Here is a 6,000-nt window from a genome sequence, read left to right as displayed (position 1 = left end):
AAATAGGTAGCACCAACATCCTATATGTGGTCTCCTTTACAGGTGAACCACTCTTTCCTAAAATTATCCTAGTAAATCGAAGTCGACCATTATCCTTTCCCTACCACAGTTCTCACATGCTCGTTCCACCTCATATCGCTTTACAAAGTTATGGCCAGGTATTTAAACTATTTGACTGTGTCAACTAGGACACTAGTAATACTGTATCTGAACAGTACGGGTTTGATCTTCCTACTCATCCACACTAACTTACATTTTTCCACATTTAAGGCTAGCTGCCATTCATCACACCAACTGGAAAATTTGTCTATATCACCTTGTATCTTCCTATACTTACTCATCTTCGACACATTACCATAAATGACAGCATTATCAGCAAACAACCGCAAATTGCTGCCCACCCTGTCAGCAAAAGCATTTATGTACATAGAGAACAACAATGGTCTTGTCACACTTCCCTGGGGCACTCCTGAAGATACCCTTGTCTCTGATGAACATTCGTCGTGGACAACATAGTAGGTTTTAATATTTAAGAAGTCTTCAAGTCACTCACATATCTGTGAACTTATTCCATATGCTCATACCTTAGTTAACAGTCGGCAGTGGGGCACCATGTCAAATGTTTTCTGGGAATCTAGAAACAGGGAGTCTGCTAGTTGCCCTTCATCCATAGTCCTCAGTATGTAACACCATAGCTCTAATGCTGTACGGATTTATTTTGCTTTTGTTTCATTTAATGTTACATCATTGAGCTTCTGTAATTGTGTTTGATAGAGAACACAAAATTGTATACTCCTTTCTTTGTTAAAACTTTGATGTCATGATTTGATTGTATGCTGTGTAGCATATCTGTCATTTATATTCTTTGTCGCATTTGGAGGGAACAAAACTTACTATATATAATTGTAATTTCTGTGTGAATAATTTTTTGTAGAAATGTCTATATGTGCAAATGTTCTGTTTTGTTTAAAATGATTGGTTGCTGTTATGTAAACTGCTGATCCTCACTTAGGGTTCTTAGTTAGTTTGTATGTAAAAGTTGTTGTGGCTCCTCTTGGGAATGGAACTGTGTAGCGCGCGCAAATTGTGGCTGGCCTATGTAGAAAAGGTGGAACTGATAGTCAGTCGGGGACGAGCTACGAAACTGTGCACTGCCATGTAAAGTATGTATATTGTGCTGGTTCCGAGAGAGGCTTTTCTGCTACTTTCCAATGCCTCGGATGGATGGATAAATAGCTGGAACGATTCTGGATTTGGTATTCATCATCGTCACCAAGAAGCGCCAGAGTCCAGCAATTGTGTCTGCGAATCCTCCTACCAACATGCAGTTGCCACCACGTTGCGCAATCACTGTAACGTAATACTATAATGATGTACAGTGAAGGATCAGCTTAATGGATGTGCTAATGTGCTCAAATATAAGGTAATTTATATCTGAATTTATGTACCTACCTTGATTTTTCTACTCATCATAACACCTCTTAGGTTCCTCTCCGTTTGAACTAAGGTGATTACCGAGTGTCCTTACTGAAAGTACATTAAAAGCCAGTTTGCTAATTGATGCCTCTTGAACATAGTAAAAAGAAAGTTAAAGTTAATGTGGCAAGAGAGTGGATTAAAGTTAATGATGCTTGCTAACAATAATTTTACCAGTAAAACTGCTTATTAATGTGTTGTTGCCAACTTCAAATTAAAAGTTCTCAACACCGAGACTTATAAAGGTTTGCTTAGTAAATGATTACATTACTGCCTGTTGTAACTCGCAGAAGGTGAGTCAGTATCTTACATATATGTTAATTTTGTGTCTCACGGTAGTAAAAGTGGAAAACTGCAGTTGTGAAAAGTTATACTCATGTTTGCTAAGCATTTGTCTCTCTTGTGTATTGGAAGTGCATATTAATAATATAACAGGATCCACAGTTTGTCTACTGTGCTAATGCTAGGTAACAAGTAACGGAATGATCTCTATTTATGAAAACCATAATCTATTTATTAGAAAGACAGTGATAAGTAACCTGTCAGTGAATTTCAACTAACTTTCATTTTAAATAGCAAAGTATTTAACTGAGAGAGACTTAACCTATGTCCAATTTATGATCCTGGAGGGAGGAAGAGGAGGAGATTAGTGTTTAACGTCCCGTCGACAACGAGGTCATTAGAGACGGAGCGCAAGCTCGGGTAAGGGAAGGATGGGGAAGGAAATCGGCCGTGCCCTTTCAAAGGAACCATCCCAGCATTCGCCTGAAGCGATTTAGGGAAATCACGGAAAACCTAAATCAGGATGGCCGGAGATGGGATTGAACCGTCGTCCTCCCGAATGCGAGTCCAGTGTGCTAACCACTGCGCCACCTCGCTCGGTCATCCTGGAGGGAATGTTAATGGTAATGTTATAAAGACCACTCAGTTTGTGTAAGCCCTGAAAGTAATAGTGTGTTTCGGTATTTGTTATAATTATGCAAATAGTTGGTGCTGCTCTAACTGTTAGTTTCAATCTTACCGTAAACTTATGTAGGTGTCAGAGTTCACTGCACTCGCGTGTGACAAAGTATAGGTTGTGTTTATCCATTAAAGTTACTAATAACTATTTTCTTGAACGAGAATGTTAATCATTCTCTTGCCTAGTTAGGCTGGCGACCGGTTTCTTTATCAGTTAAACAGTGCAGATAGGCAAAATTTTGTTTGTTACTGTTCAAACATTTACGTAATTCTGAATTTCATTTCCGATAAGCCACCTCCGTTAGGTACAATACGGTCAACATAATAAAATTCCTCTCAGAGGGTAACACTGCTGTGTTGCGTTATACCATAATTACTCTAACAAAATAATTCTGTTTTGCAAACTGCCTCCAGCTTCGAGGTTATGGTATAGCAGTAGCAGACGAAAGTGTTATAAGTATATCATGTGAGAAAGGGCTACGCTGAATTTCGCAACAAGCGATGCTTACTAAAACCATATGCTGATTCATTGATATAAGCTTCCCAGTCTGCAGAAGGTTTATTGTATTCGAGCTGAGAATATGTTCAAGAATTCCACAGCATACGGAAGTTAGGGATATTGGTTTGTAATTTTGCAGGTCCGTTCCTTCACCTTGCTACATACTTGGAGCCAACTGCGCTTTTTTCCAGTCACTTGGGACTTTGAGCTTGCCGAGAAATTCATGATAATTGCAAGCTAGGAAAGGGCCAAAGCTGATCTGGGATTCCATCTGGACCTGGTGGTTTATTTGCTTTCAGATCTTTCGGTTGTTTCTCTACACCACGTATACTTAATACTATGTCGTCCATCTGGGAGTATGTCCACTGGTCAAATGACAGTATATTTGTACGATTCTCCTGTGTGAACGATTTCTTGAATGTGGAATTTAAAACTTCAGATTCCGTTTTGCTATTTTCAACGACCATACCAGACTGGTACTGAAAGGAATCCTTAGACCTGCTTAGCGATTTTACATATGACCGGAAGTTTTGCGGGTTCTCTTCCAGATATTTGCTAAGGTGTGGCGGTGGTAGTTATAGTATGTTTCGCTCATAGATCTTTTCACGGGCGCACGAATCTCTAACAAGCTTTGCTTGTACTCATTTATGTGTTGCCTTTTAAACCGAGAGTGCAACAGCCTCTGCTTCCTCAGCATCCTCCAAATTTCGTTATTAAACCATGGTGGGTCTTTTCCATCTTTCAGCCATTTACTAGGCACATAACTCCTGATTGCGATTAAAAGTCGGCTTACACTTTGTCCATTATTCTTCTACATCTATCTTACTGGAACTAAGTGATGCAACTTCATTGTCTACGTGAGATGTTAATAACAGCTTATCTGTTGTATATAGCAGAAACAATCTCCTTGCTTTCTTGACTGATTTGTTAACTTTCGTAATCATAGTTGCCATAATGATACCATCATCGCTAATCCTAGTTTCTATACTGATATTGCCGATAAGGCCCAGCCTATTTGTAGCTACAGTGTCTAAGATATTTCCATTACTTGTGGGCTTCTGTGCTAGCTGCTCAAGGCAATTTTCAGGAAACGTGTTCAAAAGTATTTCGCATGACTGTCTGTACCATACACAATGAATCCATAGATATCCGAGTCTATATTTGGCAGGTTAAAGACGCACATGTCTCAGCAGTTAGTTGCTTCAAATATCCACTTTTTGTAAAATTGTAAGAGGCACACAATATTGTAGCTGTAAGGTTCTACTTTTGGGATTATATGAAGTTTATCATCAAACCACTTGGTAGAAGTTTAAAAGACTCTACTTCTCTTACTTAGAACTGTGTAATATTTAATTTACTGAGTTCAGCTTCTGGAATTACAATGCTATAAAAAGTTCTTCCATCAACTTCTTCAAATATTAGATACACTTCAACTATATCAGAACGTTACATGAGTGACAGTGTTACGCAAAGTATGTTACATTCCTAAGTCAGATGTTCCTACACTGGCCGAAGAGGCATAAGTGCCCTTTCCCATCCTTCATTACGCTAGTAGTCAGGCACAGGTAGCCCTATTGCACGTGGTGTACACAGCATATGCTGATTTTCATGCCCTGCCTGCCAGTCCGTATGTTGAAAGGTCTCTACATGAGCCGTTTCATAAGGTTCTATCCATGTTAACTTCATTTTCCATATCTTCAGCACCTCACACTTTTGTTGAATTTTGTAAGTCATGTTGGGATGAAGAGTCAGTAGCTGAGTGTGTCCTTATCAGCCACAGTTTCACATATTTTCCACAATCATGTCTATTTTGTATCTATCTTAGACATATAAATGTAAATTCATTAAGTATCTGTGTTTCATCTAACTTCCACACCATTGTTCTGTAGTTCTATGTTTCTTTCGAATTCCTCCCCTTCTCGAACGACAAAGTGAATCAGAGTGCCTGTGTATTGCGTGCCATGATGTTTAGTTGTGGAAAAAATTTCCATCTTCTGCTGTGGAAGTTTAGCCAACTACTGTGCAGAGTACTACTGAGACAAAGAGATTTGGTCTCTTGTGATCGAAGCGCTATTGTGCACAAGTTAACACTGTGTGGAAAGTGTAGAGAAAACCCTTTCTGCTACCTGTGTAGAACCTGAGTTTGCTAGGGTCTTCCTCTCTCATTCCTGGGACTTTGGTGAGTTAGGCTCCTTGTGGGAGCTAGTCTCCACTAGCTGTAGTATAGTGACTAAGGTTGTATAAGTTTCAACCTGGCTGAAATATTAACAGATTTCTTAGTCCATGGTAATCATATCGTATAGTATATGCATTACAGGGAGTGCTGGGAATAATATTTTGCAATTATTTAGTTTTTATAGACAGTTAAATAACTCAGCCAGAAACGTGGTGGATGAACTGTGAGTGGTTTCAGCTAATATTCTTGTTTTCTCAGTGTAAATGTGTGTGTACACTTGCATTTTTAACTCTTCTTTTTCGTTATTTTCATTTTATTCTGCAACTTCTACCCATTTTGTATGTATACCTTTGTCTGTTAAATCCCATGTGGTCATGTATGGTTTAGTTCTCTGAGCCTGTTCTTTTTTTTGTATTTACCTTCAGTAACTTTCTGGTGTGAATAATATTATCTTTTGTCTTGCTTTATGTGACTTGGATCACAGCCCCTCAGTTCATCGTTCTTCAGTTCCTTCATTTATCAGTGGTATTTAAATTAAATTCTATCCCCATGTGAGCTGTTTCAGATCTGTATGAGCATTTCTGACCATTCGTAATTTTTCATGATTTATTTTTCTGTGTGAGTGCTCTTTGTGACTGTACCACAGGATGTGGGTAGTGTACTTCAAATTGTGATTATTACAGTATTACAGTGTTCTTCTATACTTGCGATTTCTTGTTTGGTATTTTTATTGTTTTCGGGATTGTGGAGTTCTGGCATTTCATTTTGCATGTTAACTTGTTTGGACATACGGTTTTCCCTGGTCCATTTGGGGAATCTCTACTCATATTATTTAAAGGGTCACTCATTCGATTCAAAATCACATTTCATGTCGTAATTCTTCAGAAAG

Source organism: Schistocerca nitens, chromosome 5, assembly GCF_023898315.1.
Source record: "Schistocerca nitens isolate TAMUIC-IGC-003100 chromosome 5, iqSchNite1.1, whole genome shotgun sequence".
NCBI classification, from domain to species: Eukaryota; Metazoa; Arthropoda; class Insecta; order Orthoptera; family Acrididae; genus Schistocerca; species Schistocerca nitens.
The sequence above is the reverse complement of the archived record's forward strand: the minus strand, read 5'-3'. Positions refer to the sequence as shown.